This window comes from Dama dama, chromosome 13, assembly GCF_033118175.1.
Source record: "Dama dama isolate Ldn47 chromosome 13, ASM3311817v1, whole genome shotgun sequence".
Lineage (NCBI taxonomy): Eukaryota > Metazoa > Chordata > Mammalia > Artiodactyla > Cervidae > Dama > Dama dama.
Window position 1 is genome coordinate 26,274,281 of NC_083693.1, and position 17,238 is coordinate 26,291,518.

The following is a 17,238-nucleotide window of genomic DNA, read 5'->3' on the forward strand; positions in this document are numbered from 1 at the left end:
GCCCAGAGACAGAAGCTCCATAGTTAGGGTTTACAGGCTGGAATGAATAAAGGAATGAACCCTAACAGGGACTCATCCTGTTACTGAACTCAGGTTACAGCTGGTCCTACCTAATGAATTCAGTTCGGAAACCAAGGGAATGATTAGTAAGGCTCCTCTTTGGGGATAATCAAAGTGATTTCTAGTGTTATTGCACTTATGTTTAAAATGTGAGATTTGCACATATACTTGTCTACATAATTATCATTGTTAAAAAAAAAAAGCTCAATCTTTTATTGTATGAGATAGAGTTGCATGAGAATTAAGATGAGCTATATTTACAAATTTGTGGATCACAACAAACTGTGGAATATTCTTAAAGAGATGGGAATATCAGACCACTTTACCTGCTTCTTGGTGAAAGTGAAAGAGGAGAGTGAAAAAAACTGGCTTAAAACTCAACATTTAAAAAACTAAGATCATGGCATCCGGTCCCATCACTTCATGGCAAATAGATGGAGAAACGATGGAAACAATGACAGACTTTATTTTCTTGGGCTCCAACATCACTGCAGATGGTGACTGCAGCCATGAAATTAAAAGACACTTGCTCCTTGGAAGAAAAGCTATGACAAACCTCGACTGCGTATGACAAACCTTGAAAGCAGAGACATTACTTTGCTGACAAAGGTTCCTCTAGTCAAAGCCATAGTTTTTCCAGTAGTCATGTAAGGATGTGAAAGTTGGACCATAAAGACAGTTGAGCGCTGAAGAATTGATGCTTTTGAACTGTGGTGTTGGAAGAGACTCTTGAGAATCCCTTGGACTGCAAGGAGATCAAACCAGTCAATCCTAAAGGAAATCAGTCCTGAATATTCATTGGAAAAACTGATGCTGAAGCTGAAGTTCCAATACTTTGGCCACCCAATTCGAAGAACTGACTCATTGGAAAAGATCCAGATGCTGGGGCAGATTGAAGGCAGGAGGAGAAGGGGATGACAGAGGATGGAGTGGTTGAATGGCATCACCAACTCGATGGCCATGAGTTTGAGCAAGCTCTGGAAGTTGGTGATGGGCAGGGAAGCCTGACATGCTGCAGTCCATGGGGTCACAAAGAGTCAGACATGACTGAGCAACTAAATTGAACTAAATAGATATCTACACGTGCTTTGTGGACTGGGGTTTGTCTACACAATCACTAAATGGCTCAAGGAACAGAGATAAGCAATAGTTTGTCCAGTCATCCTGAAAAAACAGAGTATTTCTTCCATTTGATAAGAGAATGTGGTCTTTGATATCATTAATTGCTACATATTTTATAAACAAATTTATGCAAGAGACTGGTAATATCAGTGCAAAGCACTTAAGTCATATATAGAAAATACAAAGGGTTAGAGTAGATCCACTGTCTAATCTGGTATGAAAATTACTTTTGAAATTTCCAGTTGTATATACTGCCCAATACTAAAAAGAATGGCTAAAAAGATAGGAATTTTCAGAGAAAATATTTGCCGTTTAATCCATAAATTTGACCCCTTTAACTAGGTCAAAAATGTAGAAAGATCCACATCACTACAAATGACCAGCTTTCATTCTTTTTTATGGCTGAGTGATACTCCATTGTATATATGTACCACATCTTTATCCATAGCTAGTGTATAGAACAGGAAGCTCAGCTCAGTGCTCTGTGATGACCTACAGTGTCTGAGCATAGACTATTCCATTGCATATATGTATCACACCTTCTTTATCCACAGCTTCTGTATAGCACAGGGAGAGGGAGCTGAGCTCAGGGCTCTGTGACACCTAGAAGGATGGGAAGGGGAGGAGGGTGGGAGGGAGGCTCGTGTGGGAGGGGATATATGTATACATATAGCTGATTCACAGCATTGTACAGCAGAATCTAACACAACACAGTAAAGCAATTATACTCCAACAAAAAAGATGAATTAAATAAAAGAATGTAGAAAGAGGTCAAAGTAGGAGGAGGGTTGATAAGGATAAAATCATATTGTGGCCTCCACCCCATTTCTTATAGACTATCTTAATGGAAACCCAATCCCAATGCACTATGAATCCCCGACTTTACATTCACTTATCAGACTATCCCCATGGTTTTACTTACACTGCTCTCCCAGGCTTGAGGCAGGGAAAGGGAAATAGTGTGGAGTTCACAGCATGGTTTTATCCTTATCACCTTACTGATGGTGAATTAGAGGCCCAGCTGGGTTGAGAGCAGTTCTCCAGGCAAACGGTGCATATGTGCTTCCTGTAGCCCAGAGATGAGTGGCTTGTGCAAAAGGGAGATAGTAAAGAACCATCTCAGGCTGCATCCAGCTGAGATATCTGGAATGTAAAGAAAATGGATGCTTGCTCTTTGGAAGAAAAGCTTTGATAAACCAATACAGTGTATTAAAAATCAGAGACATCACTTTGCCGACAAAGGTCTGTATGGTCAAAGCTATGGTTTTCCAGTAGTCATGTATGGGTGTGAGAGTTGGGCCATAAAGAAGGCTAAGTGCTGAAGAATTGATGCTTTTGAGTTGCAGTGCTGGAGAAGGCTCTTGAAAGTCCCTTGAACTGCAAGGAGATCAAACCACTCAATCCTAAAGGAAATAAAACATTGAATATTTACTGGAAGGACTGATACTAAAGCTGAAGCTCCAATACTTGGACCAGCTGATGTGAAAAGCTGACTGCTTGGAGAAGACCCTGATGGTGGGAAAGACTGATGGCAGGAAGAGGAGGGGGCAACAGAGGATGGGATGGTTGGATGGCCTCAATGACTGTATGGACGTTAGTTTGAGCAAACTTTGGGAGACAGTGAAGGACAGGGAAGCCTGACATGCTGCAGTCCATGGTTTTGCCAAGGGTCAGACACAACTTACTGACTAAACAACAGAAACCTTCTTTGTGGGATTTTAGCAGCACGCTCCTATCTCCTGCTACCTGCTGGTGCATCTTGAACTTATAAGTTTCTCTCACTGATATCACATCCCAGTTCTTCTGCCATCAACAGGCTATAACCTGAACACTCCCTCTTATGTAGTTATAGGAGGTTGGAGGCAGGAAGGAAGAAGATAGGACTGATTGGGAAGAGTTCCATTAAAAAATAAAACATCTCTCTCAATTTGAAGTGAACAAAGTCTGCTAACATGTAACCTGCATGCTGGATTCTCCAGCTGTTCCCTCCTGAGCAGTTGGGCATCAAAGCCACATGGCCCGACGGGAGGACTGTTTGCTCTGATGCCGGAGCGATTACAGCCTGACGGCGCTCAGCTCTGTTACTGCTTTTATTACTCTTATTACTACTTCTCCGCTCATGGATTCTGAAGGCCTCTCTACACAAACGTGAGCCCTGGGGAACCACAAAGCCACAGGCACACTGTTTGCAGTCACCGCTCAGCAGCTCTTGGGTTGATGTGGTTTTAGCATCTTCCCTGTATCTGGTAAGCAGAACCAGCGATGTTTAGACTTCCACTCACAGAAAAGAGAGGATTCCCTGCAGAAAACATTGGTTTTTACTCTAGGCAACAAGAAAAATAGAGGAGAGCAGCCTTTTCATTTTCATCTAAAAAGATCTCCAAATTTCAACATCTCCCTGCCAACTCTGGGCCAAGAGGCATATTCAAGGCCAAGCTGTTTCGGACCTAGACTTGAAGCTTGGGACAGTGGATCCTGTTGATGCTTTCGTTGTTGTTCAGTCACTAAGCCACGTCCAGTTCTTTGTAACCCCATGGACTGCAGCACACCAGGCTCCTCCGTCCTCTGCTACTTCTGGGGGTTTGCTCAAATTCATGGCTGTTGAGTTGGTGATGCTAGCTAACCACCTGCTCTGCCAGCTTCTTCTCTTTTGCCTTCAATCTTTCCCAGAATCAGGGTTTTTTTTTTCCCAATGAGTTGGCTCTTCGCATCTAGAGCCCAACATATTGGGGCTTCAGCATCAGTCCTTCCAATGAATATTCAGGGTTAAATTCTTTAGAACTGAGTGGTTTGATCTCCTTGCAGCCCAAGGGTCTTTGCATACAGGAAAAAAAATAATTTTCTTGAATAAATTTATCAAACAAATTTCTCCTTGCATTCTCATTATGTGCATGTTTTAAAACACAACATTTGTACAAATCAACTTTTCAAATCTATTTGCAGCTGGGTGGGTGTCATTTGATGAAAAACAAAGCAAAACTCTAGAAGATGAAAACATCATCTTATTTTTCCCCCCTTCGGGTTAATTTTATTAATAAGTTAGTGCTATCAATAAAATTTCCTTACTGATTTTTTGGTTAAAACATTCTAAAATTAACCATTATTTCTTAATTTACTTATTGACTCAATATGAAGGTTTTGTACGGCAATCTCACTGCTTTTTAAACCCTGAATGATGATTTTTCTCTGCATTTGGCCAAGCTTCATTTGCTGAACTGAATATAAATTTGCTATATTACTTTTGGTCAGATGATATCTTTTGGATCATAATATCAACTTCTGCTGCTGCTGCTGCTGCTAAGTCGCTTCAGTCGTGTCTGACTCTGTGCAACCCCATAGACGGCAGCCCACCAGGCTCCGCCGTCCCTGGGATTCTCCAGGCAAAAACATTGGAGTGGGTTGCCATTTCCTTCTCCAGCGCATGAAAGTGAAAAGTGAAAGTGAAGTCACTCAGTCGTGTCCCCCTCTTCGCGGCCCCATGGACTGCAGCCCACCAGGCTCCTCCGTCCATGGGATTTTCCAGGCAAGAGTACTGGAGTGGGGTGCCATTGCCTTCTCCGAATATCAACTTCTAACCACACATAAATCTTCAGGCCCTAATGGATATTAGCCCCTCTTCCTGTTTGTATTGGTTTTCTCCCTATTCTGTCTCTGAAGCATTCAGTCAAGCAAAACTTGAAGGGGAATAATAAAAAACAATCAAAGAAAGAGCATTAGTAACTAGAATTGCCCAGAACTTGAGTGTTACAGGGACCAAGCAGGTAAAATGCACAGGGCTAGGAAAGTGTAAAACTGTGTTATTTAGCTGCTTATGTTGCTTCTCTTGTTTTGTTAGACTCCTTTAAAATGGAGAAGGAAACGGCAACCCACTCCAGTACTCTTGCCTGGAAAATCCCATGGACGGAGTAGCCTGGTAGGCTACAGTCCATGGGGTCACAAACAGTCGGATACGACTGAGCAACTTCACTTTAAAATGCTATACGGGACTTCCTTGGTGGTCCAGGGGCTAAGCCTCCACACTCCCAGTTCAGAGGGCCCGGGTTCAATCCCTCGTGGTGGTACTAGATCCCACATGCCAAAACCAAAAGACCCTGCATGCCACATCTAAGACCTGGTGCAGCCAAGTGAATAAATAAATAGTTAAATAAATATTAAAAACAACAAAAATGCTGTATGGGGACATGCCAAGTCCAACCTTAGCCAGAGCAGTTATTTTCCCTCTGAACATCCAAAATTTTCTCATTTTACTGTAAGTTGTACTTTTTCTAGTAGGCTATCAGATCCTTGAAGGTTGACATCTTCTTTAAACTCTTGATGATGTTCTGAATGCCTAACCCTGCCCTCTAAAATGATATGCTTCACCACACTCTCCTGGAGATGTAGACAGGGAGGTGGTCTTTTGGAGGTGATAGGCACATAAGTCACGGTTGAGTGTTGGCATGGTACTTCTTTCTTCCCAGCACAGGATCACGTACGTGTAGTGAGAGCTAAATAAATTTCCATTTATGTGTGTGTGAGTGGCGTCAATGCTAATTGTTTACTGGTGATGAATGCTGACCCAGCCCAGTTGTCAACCTTCAGAAAAACCTGTAAGTCTTCATGAAGTCAAGAACACCTCCTAAAAGATCCCTCCACACAAATATGCATGCAAATTGAGGGTAATAATCAACTGTCCCTGCATTTCTATTGTTCAGTGAAACCCAGTGAGAAACTTCTTGGCTGGAACAAGCAGCTGGTCCCCACATAAACTGTGGTCTAGGGTTCTGGAAGACGGTGTTAAGACTGGTGATGATGCCAAGGTCTCATCAGGGTGTAGGGCTCCCTAAGAAGTCATTCTTGTCTCCCAGACTGTCACACTGTTCCTGGCCACTTTCCGAGCAACTTGTTTGATTTGTCAGATGAAAAGTTTCTTTGGGGATAATTTCTCTCTTTTCTGCTCAAGCTCTGAATTTCTTTCTTCTCAACTTCTACCTTCTATAAGAATTGTATGCAAGCATGTCTCATTGTATAGCACTTGGCTGATACTGTGTTGCTTTTTTTTATAAGTGGAAGGTTTGCAGCAACCCCGTGTTAAATAAGTCAGTCAGCAGCATTTCCTCCTGTAGCATTTACTCACTTTGTGTGTCTGGGTCACATTTTGGTCATTGTCAAAATATTTCACACTTTTTCATTATTATATTTGTTATGTCTGCAATCAGAGATCTTTGATATTACTATAGCAGAAGAATTGTGACTCACTGTAGGCTTAGATGATGGTAAACATTTTTTTAGCATAAAGAAGTTTTTATTATATTTTTTATGCACATTGGTTTTATTTTTTTAGACATAATTCTATTGCTCACTGTTGGGGCTGAGAGAAGGCCACCCCAAAATATGACTCATTGTCATATTGATTATCTTGAATGAGATTCACTTTAGCAATGGCCTGTGGAGGGGAAAATATATTGAAAAAAGTACTTGGGGACGTCCCTGGTAGTCCAGTGGTGAAGACTCCATGCTTCTACTGCAGAGGGCCCAGGGTCAACACCTGGTCTGGGAACTAAGCCCTCACATGCTTCATGGCACAGGAAAAAAAAAAACAAAAACTCCAATTCCCATCTTTTTCCATAAAACAGAAAGTAAACCTCCCATGTGAACCATATGGAGGTATTCTCCCTAGAGCAGGAGGACAGAAAGCATCCTTATCGCCAGAGATAGGGAATTTATACCCCAACACACAAATCCCTTTGTTTTCTAAAGTCTTCACAAATAATTATTTCCTTGTCTAAAAACAATATGTACAAATAGCCTGCTCTGGTCACTTTCAGGGATTTCATTTCTATGAGCCCTCTGTGCATATGAACTTTTGCTTTTTTTCCTCCTATTAATCTATCTCATGTCAGTTTAATCATTAGACCAGCCAAAAGAATTCCAGAAGATTAAGGAGGAAATTCCTCCTAACCCAAAACACTTGATAGACTAAAGTACACTGATATTCACTTTATTCTGGTGGTCTGGAACTGGACTTGACATACCTCTAGGGTGTCTCTGATACCAGGAATATGATTCTTCTCCCTCAGCTCATCCAAAACTTTACTTATATAGGTGGTTAAAAGCTCCAGCTTCTCTTGAATGCTAGCACTCGGTACTTTGCATCATTTTGTTTTATCCACATCAAATTGACCAGGTTAAAATGGAAGAAAATAAAGAAGAAAATGAAATATGATCATAGATGAGTGGCATTTTTATATGCATACATACATACACTTTTTAAAACTGAAGTATTAGTTTATTCACGGTGTTGTGTTTGTTTCAGATATACAGCAATATGAATCATTTTATATACATACATGCATACTGGAGAAGGAAATGGCAACCCACTCCAGTATTTTTGCCTGGAGAATCCCATGGACAGAGGAGCCTGGAGGGCTCTATAGTCCAAGGGGTCGCACAGAGTCAGACGTGACTGAAGCAACTTAGCACACACACATATGTATCATTCTTTCTCAAATTCTTTTCCCTTATAGATTATTATGAGATGTTCAGTATAGTTTACACTATACTTACCTATGCAATAGGTCCTTGTTGGTGATCTATTTTATATATAGTAGTGCATAGATGTTAACCTCAAATGCCTAATTTATTCCTTCCTCCTTTTCCCCCCATGTTAACCTCAAGTTTGTATTTTGTGTTGGTGAGTCTATTTCACTTCTGTAAATAAGTTCATTTGTATCATTTTTTTAGATCTCACATATAAGTGATATCACATGGTATTTGTCTTTCTCTTTCTGCCTCATTTCATTTAGTCTGACAGTTACTAGATCCATTTGTGTCACAGTAAATGGCGTTATTTCATTCTTTTTAAAGGCTGAGTGATATTCCATTAGATGTATATGTATATACATATATATATATATATATATATATATATATATATATATATATATATATATATATATATAGAGAGAGAGAGAGAGAGAGAGAGAGAGAGAGAGAAAAGTGCTTCCACAGCAATACAATAGCCTTGGCTATAGTAAATAGTGCTTCCAAGAATGCTGGGATGCAGGTGTCTTTTTGAATTAGAGTTTTCTCCAGATATATGACTAGGAATGGGATTCATAGATCATGTGGTAACTGTATTTTTAGCTTTTTGAGGACATACATATATTTGTTTCTATATATATATATATATATATATATATATATATATATATATATAATCTGTACAAATGGCTACGCTCATGTGTATAATAGTGCATGTGGTAAAAGTGCCTGAAATTCACATTTATGTAGCATCTACTCTGTGCATCTGCATGGTACATGTGCATGTTATATTTCATTCAATATTCATAGAAACATTTGAGTGATAGATAATATTTTCCCATTTTAAGGAAAAAGGCCTTGATTTCATATAGGTTATATAAATTGAATAGCCACTGGGATATGAAGTGGCAGTGTTGAGATCCAAATCCTGGAGCTGACTCCAAAAATATTATTTTTCACTATTCAAAGCAGAGGCCTTGTTGGGGCCTATTCTGGAGCAGTATGACTCAAACTGTCTGGTTCCTAAACTATCGATTCATCTGTTACTACAAAGATATAAGTAGCTTGTACCAGAAATATAAATAAACACAATCACATGCTCCTTCCTTGGGAAAAAAATCAGATTAACTAAACGTGTGCTTGTCACATGATTTATTTATATTCAGGCTCAGGTCTTCTATTTTATTAAGTGTTCACAAATTTCACAGGCAAGCACTAATCTGAGGACCATGTTTTGAGAAGCACTGGCTTCAGCACTGCTATGGCACTCTTACCCTCCCAAGGCATGCGCCATCCAGAGTGTCTGGTGTAGGCCTGTCTGGTGGGTCCCTCTCCTGGGAGAAGTCATATGGGAAAGTTGGGGTCTTCAGCTTCATGTTAATGTTCCACCTTTTGAAAATAGTTTTTGTTTATGTCCCACCCCTCTCATCAGACAAGGAGACACCTCCTGGGTGCACTTGAATGGACTGGTGTGAAACCTGGAGGCATCGATAAAGATTAGGATGGATATTCCACTGGGTGCACCAGTATGACTATGTCCATTGTTAGTGAATTAAAATACTTTCACTTCTGCACGTTAATAGCCACTGCTAATGCCCTCCAAGGGAACCCCCGTCCACCCCTTCACTATACTGTTCTCCCTCACTCTTCTTCCATATTCCTCCAAGACCACATCAAAGTTCAGAAGCTACAGGATACAAACCTGGCCAAGCAGAACCCTGCTCCATTGCGATGACCAGTACTTGTTCTAATTTGTTGTTGTTGCCGTTCAGTTGCTAAACTGTGTCCAACTCTTTGGGACCTCATGAACTGCAGCCTGCCAGGCTCCCCTGTCCTTCACTGTCTCCCAGAATTTGCTTAAATTCATGTCCATTGAGTTTGTGATGCTATCTCACCAGCTTATCCTCTGTTGCCCTCTTTTGCTCCTGCCCTTAATCTTTCCCAGCATCAGGGTCTTTTCCACTGAGTCAGCTCTTCGCATCAGGTGGCCAAAGTATTGGAGCTTCAGCTTCAGCATCCGTCCTTCCAATGAATATTCAGGACTGATTTCCTTTAGGATGGACTGGTTGGACCTCCTTGCAGTCCAAGGGACTCTCAAGAGTCTTCTCCAACACCACCATTCAAAAGCATCAATTCTTTGGTGTTCAGCCTTCTTTATAGTCCAACTCTCACTGGAAAAACCATAGTAGTTTTAATTGGTCATTGTCTTTTTCAGATGAATTTTTCAAAATGTTATATAAAACTCATAGGCAGTGGCAGGGTACCTTCTTCCTCCGCCCCCCCCCACCCCGCCCCAATCTGTGACACTAGAAGGAAAGTTCAAAACTAGGAATGAGAGTGGCCCTAGGGACCCAGAGCTAGAGAGATTGCTCTGGCTAGCCATCTTAAGGTAGGCTATGAAGGCTTCAGGAACCAACGGCAGAGCTAAGGGATCCAAGTGCCAGGGAAGATGAGTGACAGGGACAGTGGGTGGGAATAGAGAAGGAAGGTGACGGCCCAGTTGTTTAAGATTGGGCTTGTGCATGTGCCTGATGCCATTCTGGTTGAGCCTTTTCGTTTCTTGGGTGATGAGGAATTTGGAAAGGTACTATTTATGGCGGCATATAACCTGTAAGAAAAGATGAACTCCAAATCTCCAAAGGCTATTATTAAACAGGTTTGTGATGTTTAAAGCCATATGTATTGACAGAGACATTTGATTAGTGTCAGGGGAACATTTATTGTAACCTGGTTTCTACCAGCACTTAGCTGTATAACCTTGTATAAGGCGTTGTCAGTTTATGCATCTATAAAACAGAAAGTTAAGCTTGATAACGTTCCTGCCTCTGCTCAAATTCTAGGCTGTCTAAAATACAGTATCTGATTCATATTTACTCTCAGGTGTATGGTCCAGAAAGACATAGAAAGGCAATCACCGAGGACTTAGCTGTCTGCTGTGTCATTCATGGCTTAAACACAAATTCACCAATAAAAGACTCAGGGAAGGTCCAGCCTAGAAATAAAGGACACATTTGAAATACAGCCCACACCTTCAGCCCTGCTGTTTCCATGAATATAAGGCCTTTTTGCAGTTACTAAGGAAACAATAGTCAGTAATGGATTAGGAAGCCTGGGCTGAAAGGATGGATACAGAGGGGTCTTACAGACAGAAACCCATCAGATGGAGTCTGGCAGAGACACCAACATGCTTCGCGATTGATTTGGTCCTCAGTGTGAAAGCATTAGAGTCCATTTGATGGGGTTGATAAGCAAGGAACCCAAGGAACCTATCCACCAGCTCTCTTGATTTTTCCTCTGCCACTTATTAGATTTCATGGATCCCCATGGATGGATTGGCTTGGTTTTAACTTCTCTGCTGGGTGCATGTCAGGACAAAGGTTGTACGTACTTAATTCAGCTCAGAGCCTCTCCAAACTCATTTAAAACTCTCAAAGTCACTGTCTCTCAACTCATGCTGGCAGCTTCCAAAGACTCTGAGAACGGTTTCTGGGGACAATACCAAGGGAGTAGATTTCTTGTTGCTATATCTCTACTAGATCTTAAGATGTTTAACCCCCAAATGAAAACAAGCACAGGCTCAGTGACCCAAAGGTGTTGAAGAGAATCTAGAGGATACTGGTGGCTCAGATAGTAAGTGATCTGCCTGTAGTGCTGGAGACCTGGGTTTGATCCCTGGGTCAGGAACATGCCCTGGAGAAGGGAAGGACTACCGACTCCAGTATTCTTGCCTGGAGAATTCCATGGACAGAGGAGCCTGGCTGGCTACAGTCCATGGGGTTGCAAAATCAGACATGACTGAGCAACTAACACTTTCACTTTCGGAGGATACTAGGTAATATATATGAAGGAAGAAACAGGTACTCAAGTCGTTACGCCTAGCTAGCTTTATTCTTTACCTTTGGTCCTTATGAAATATTTAAATTCAAATATTTAATTTAGTTTAAATTAACTAATGATTTATTAGAATGAATTTTAAATTTAATTTTACTTATAAATTTTAAATCACATATTATATAAAATAACACATTCATTCAGGTATAGTACTCTTTCCAAGCTTACATGGATTGCTTAAGGAAATATGAGTGAAAAAGCAATTACTTATTTTTCATGACTAAAACTAAGGAAAATTGAACAAAGAAAAATAAATAAAGTGGGTACTGTCATCATTATGCATTTCTAACTACTTTGAACATTTTAGGACATATGAATCATTTACAATTTTTTTTAATAAAATTAGGAATTAGGATTGCAAGATACATTGCACTGTAGTCAACTTTAGCTTTAAATATTCTATTGAATGAAATAATGGCATTTGCAGCAATATAGATGGACCTGGAGATGATCATACTAAGTGAAGTAAGTCAGACAAAGACAAACATCATAATATCATTATGGGTGGAATCTAAACAATGATACAAATGAACTTATTTACAAAACAGAAATCGATTCAGAGATTTAGAAAACAAACTTGTGATTATGAAATGGGAAACACAGGGGAAGGGGAATAAATTAGGGGTTTAGGATTAACATACACATGCTATTATATGTAAAATAATCAACAAGTATCTACTATACAACACAGGGAACACTACCAAATACTCTGTAATAACCAAATGGGAAAAGAATCTGAAAAAGAATAGATATAGTATATGCATAACTAAATCACGTTGCTGGACATCTGAAACTAATACAACATTGTAAATGAGCTATCAGTACAGTTCAGTTCAGTCGCTCAGTCGTGTATGACTTTTTGCAACCCCATGGACTGCAGCACACCAAGCCTCTCTGTCCATCACCAACTCCCGGAATTTCCTCAAACTCATGTCCATTGAGTAGGGGATGCCATCCAACAATCTCATCCTCTGTCATCCCCTTCTCCTCCTGGCTTCAATCTTTCCCAGCATCTTTTCAAATGAGTCAGTTCTTCCTATCAGGTGGCCAAAGTATTGGAGTTTCAGCTTTAACATCAGTCCTTCCAATGAATATTCAGGACTGATTTCCTTTAGGATGGACTGGTTGGATCTCCTTGCAGTCCAAGGGACTCTTAGAGTCTTCTCCAACACCACAGTTCAAAACCATCAATTCTTCACTATTCAGCTTTATTTATAGTCCAGCTCTCACATCCATACATGACAACTGGAAAAACCATAGCTTTGACTAGATGGACCTTTGTTGGCAAAGTAATGTCTCTGCTTTTTAATATGCTGTCTAGGTTGGTCATAACTTTTCTTCCAAGGAAGCAAGTGTCTTTTAATTTCATGGCTGAAGTCACTATCTGCAGTGATTTTGGAGCCCCCCAAAATAAAGTCTGTCACTGTTTCCATTGTTTCCCCATCTATTTGCCATGAAGTGATGGGACCAGATACCATGATCTCAGTTTTCTGAATGTTGAGTTTTAAGCCACCTTTTCCACTCTTCTCTTTCACTTTCATCAAGAGGCTCTTTAGTTCTTCGCTTTCTGCCATAAGGGTGGTGTTATCTGCATATCTGAGGTTATTGATATTTCTCCCAGCAATCTTGATTCCAGCTTGTGCTTTATCCAGTCCAGTGTTTCTGATGATATACTCTGCACATAAATTAAATAATCAGGGTGACAATATACAGTGTTGACTTACTCCTTTCCTGATTTGGAAATAGTCTGTTGTTCCAATCAGCTATAGTCCAAAATAAAATAAAAATTTAAAAAAGAAGGAAATTAAAACATTCCAGAGATACTTAAACTAAATCATGAAATTATCCCCATGATATTACCTATTCAAAACACATAATGTTAATATTCTATGATATGAATATACACAAGTTTATTTGACTAGTGATATGCTAATGCTTATTTAGGAATTTCTTATTGTTTATCCTATGACTATTTTATTAATATTGATTTCTGGAATTTGAATTAACCCCAAGAGCTTAAGCATTCTTAAGGATGCATTTTCAAATTGTCCTTTGGAAATACTGCAACTATATGCAGTTCCATTGGTAACTAGCAATGACATTGCCAATTTATAGATCTGTACCAGCAAATCAGTACAATTTTGGGATCAAGGCTAAACCTGAATCGAAAAGCAAATCATGCTATGTTATAGTAGAGTGAAGGTGAAGTCGCTCAGTCATAGCCAACTCTTTGTGACCCCATGGACTGTAGCCTACCGGGCTCTTCCATCCATGGGATTTTCCAGGCAAGAGTACTGGAGTGGGTTGCCATTCATAGTATAGTAATTTGCATTTTGTATCAAGAGAGCGAATTTTTCCCTTTATTAAAATCATGTTTCTTTTGTAATATTTTAAGCAATTTAGATATTTTTGAATTTTATTTGCTCAATCACTAATATTTTCCTTTATGGTTTCTTCTTTGCAGATATATATTAAAAGACCTTCTCCTGGTCTGGAGATGATAAACATGAAATCTGTATTTTATTTTGTATTGTTGTTTGATTTTTAAATGTTTAACCTTTTAATCAAAATAAAATAATTCTATATTGGTGGGAAAAGTTTTACCTGAAATATTAATCAGTTGCCTTTGTTTTAGGTCCTAGAATACATTTTCTGGTAACTTGAAAAGCATCTTATCATGTGCAAGCTTTCACATATTCCAAGGTTTGGGGGCTTTCTGTATTCTTCCCTTGATCTACAGCCATATTCTGCATCAATACCATAACAGTAAATTACTGTAAATATGTACGATCTTTTGCCTATCCATAAAGGAAAACCCTCATTATTATTTTCACTCTTTATTCCAAAATTATTCTTGGATACTTTTGCCATGTATTCTTCTAAAGTGGAATTAGCTTGCCAAGTCTGAAAATTCCCATTGCTGTTTTGATTTTCTATGCTTTTATAGACTAATATGAGGAGAATTGATATTGCATGCTATTGGGCCCTGCTTTCCCAGAATTCAGTATATTCCTTCATTTATTTAAATTTCTCTTGTTATCTGTCGGTAAATTCCTGAGATTTATCATAAAATCCTTGGGGTATTTATTATTAATTCCATTCCTAGATATTTTATAGTTGTGTTGCTATTGTGATAGAATTTTTATTATACTTAATAATTTATTTTGCTGGTTCATAGAAAGAAAATTGATTTTTGTATATTTAATTTGTTACCTGTCTACTTACTCATTTCTTGACTTCATCTAATAGATTTTCTGTTTCAGTTGATTCCTTTAGTTTGTTTTAGTACCTAATCAGTCTTCAAATAATGATAATGTGTTTCCTTCCTTTCTAATATGTATGATTCATTTTTTCTTATCTTATTGAATTGTTTGGAACTTGTTGAATAATGGTAAATAACAGTAGTGAGAGTATGCAATAGTTTTAAGAGGGACTGTGTATACCAAGCATAATTTTGACTATTGGTTTCATGTAAGAATTTGCTATTATTGTTCATAATAATAAATACTTGTATAATGTGACATGGGCCATGTATGAAATCAATTTATATATATATATATATATATAAATTCCCTGAATTATCTCAGGAATTCCATGAGGTAGATAGTGGTATTATTATTATTACTATCATTAATGATGATTATTATTATTATTCCCACTCTACAGATTAGAACATTGAGGCACGGAGATTGATTTTCTCAGTGGTCGTACAGCTAGCATATGGCAGCGCTGGGATTGAGGCACTAGCAGTGTGAGCCCCAGGGCCTGTGCTAATACCCACCATGCCATGCTGCCCTCTCATGTTCAGCAAGTACCGTTAGCTCATAGACTAAGACTTGTATCAGAGATGGATGCATATATCCAGAAGGTCCTGTTTATTTTCTCTATTCTCTTCTGCTATTTGATTTCTAATCATTAACATTTATGTTAGTAGATTTTCAAATAACACCAACCACATGTTATTCTCAGAAAAATACTCTCTAGATTAGGCTATATAATTAATTATTTGTCTTAATACTTTATTTACCTGCTGTAAAGATCAGTTTCTTGGTTTTAGGGTGATGCTAATATTTTTCAACATTTTATTTATTTATAATTGGCATATAATATTATATTACTTTCAGCTGAACAACATAGTGATTTTGTTTATGTATAGACTGAGAAATGATCATCATCTTTCATTAATATTCATCACCACACACACATACAATTTTTTTGTGTGTGTATATGATGAGAACTTTTAACATTTAGTTTATTAACAACTTTCAAATATATGATACAGTATTAAATATAATCGCCACATTGTACAAAACATCCCTACAACATTTATTTTACAATTCAGTTCAGTTCAGTTCAGGGGCTCAGTTGTGTCTGAATCTTTGTGATCCCATAGACTGCAGCACGCCAGGCTTCCCTGTCCATCATCAACTTCTGAGCTTGCTCAGACTCATGTACATTGAGTCGGTAATGCCATCTAACCATCTCATCCTCTATCATCCCCTTTTCATCCTGCCTTCAGTCCTTCCCAGCATCAGGGTCTTTTCCAGTGAGTCAGTTCTTCACATTAGTGTAGCCAAAGTATTGGAGTTTCATCTTCAGCATCAGTGCTTCCAATGAATATTCACGACTGATTTCCTTGAGGATTGACTGGATGGATCTCCTTGAAGTCCAAGGGACTCTCAAGAGTCTTCTCCAGCACCACAGTTCAAAAGCATCAATTCTTCACCACTCAGCTTTCTTTATAGTCCAGCTCTCACATTCATACATAACTACTGGGAAAACCATAGCTTTGACTAAATGGACCTTTGTTGGCAAAGTAATGTCTGTGCTTTTTAACACGCTGTCTATGTTGGTCATAACTTTTCTTCCAAGGAGCAAGCATCTTTTAATTTCATGGCTGCAGTCACCATCTGCAGTGATTTTGGAGCCCAAAAACATAAAGTCTGCCACTGTTTCCATCATTTCCCCATCTATTTGCCATGAAGTGATGGGACCAGATACCATGATCTTAGTTTTCTGAATGTTGAGTTTTAAGCCACCTTTTCCACTCTTCTCTTTCACTTTCATCAAGAAGCTCTTTAGGTCTTCTTCACTTTCTGACATAATGGTGCTGTCATCTGCTTTTCTGAGGTTATTGATATTTCTCCCAGCAATCTTGATTCCAGCTTGTGCTTCATCTGGCCCAGCATTTCTTATGATGTACTCTGCATATAAGTTAAATAAGCAGGGTGACAATATGCAGCCTTGACGTACTTCTTTCCCAATTTGGGACCAGTCCATCGTTCCATGTCCGGTTCTAACTGTTGCTTCTTGACCTGCATAGATATTTCTCAGGAGGCGGGTAAGGTGGTCTGATATTCCCATCTCTTGAAGAATTTTTCACAGTTTGTTTTGATCCACACAGTCAAAGGCTTTGGTGTAATCAATAAAGCAGAAGTAGAATTTTTTTCTGGAATTCTCTTTCTTTTTTGATGATCCAGTGAATGTTGGCAATTTGATGTCTGATTTTTCTGGCTTTTCTAAATCAAGCTTGAACATCTGGAAGTTCTCGGTTCACATACTGTTGAAGCCTGGATTGGAGAATTTTGAGCATTGCCTTGCTAGTGTGTGAGATGAGTGCAATTGTCTAGTAGTTTTAGCATT

General features: G+C 39.0%; 1 protein-coding gene across 1 annotated transcript in view; it reads left to right on the forward strand.

Annotated features, from left to right (window-relative positions):
* Positions 1 to 17,238, forward strand: part of AGBL1 (AGBL carboxypeptidase 1) — an 836,354-nt gene that overhangs the window by 560,203 nt on the left and 258,913 nt on the right. The window lies entirely within an intron of this gene.